Source organism: Ailuropoda melanoleuca, chromosome 15 (genome assembly GCF_002007445.2).
Source record: "Ailuropoda melanoleuca isolate Jingjing chromosome 15, ASM200744v2, whole genome shotgun sequence".
In the NCBI taxonomy this organism is placed as follows: domain Eukaryota; kingdom Metazoa; phylum Chordata; class Mammalia; order Carnivora; family Ursidae; genus Ailuropoda; species Ailuropoda melanoleuca.
In genome coordinates, this window is record NC_048232.1 from 82,674,596 (window position 1) to 82,675,022 (window position 427).

Consider the following 427-nt stretch of genomic DNA (forward strand, 5'->3'; position numbering starts at 1 on the left):
TTTGGATTTTATTTACTTATTATTATTATTATTATTTTGAGAAATTTTTGTCGTGGTGCAGGTGCTGTATTGACAGCTTCTGGAGCCCTCTGATCTCAGAACTGGGACGTGTGGGCCGGGAACTGAGGGTTTTATTAGCATTTTCGCTTTTGCACAACCACCCCATCCCCCAGCCATCACAATCCCATCTGGCAGCAGGGGCCCCCACACCCTCAACCCAGGGAGTGGTCAGATCCACTACCCCGGAGGCACCCCGACCAAAGCCCGTGCTCGGGCCATCCCTGCGGGGAAAATGAACGCGCGCCTGCTACGAAGCCGGCCCTGGCAGGCCGCAGGAAGGGTTAGATCCCCACCGAAGGGTCGGGGACGGGAGGCAGAAGCGGGCCAGAGGCCTCCGGTGCGTCTAACTAGGACCCCTACCCCCCCC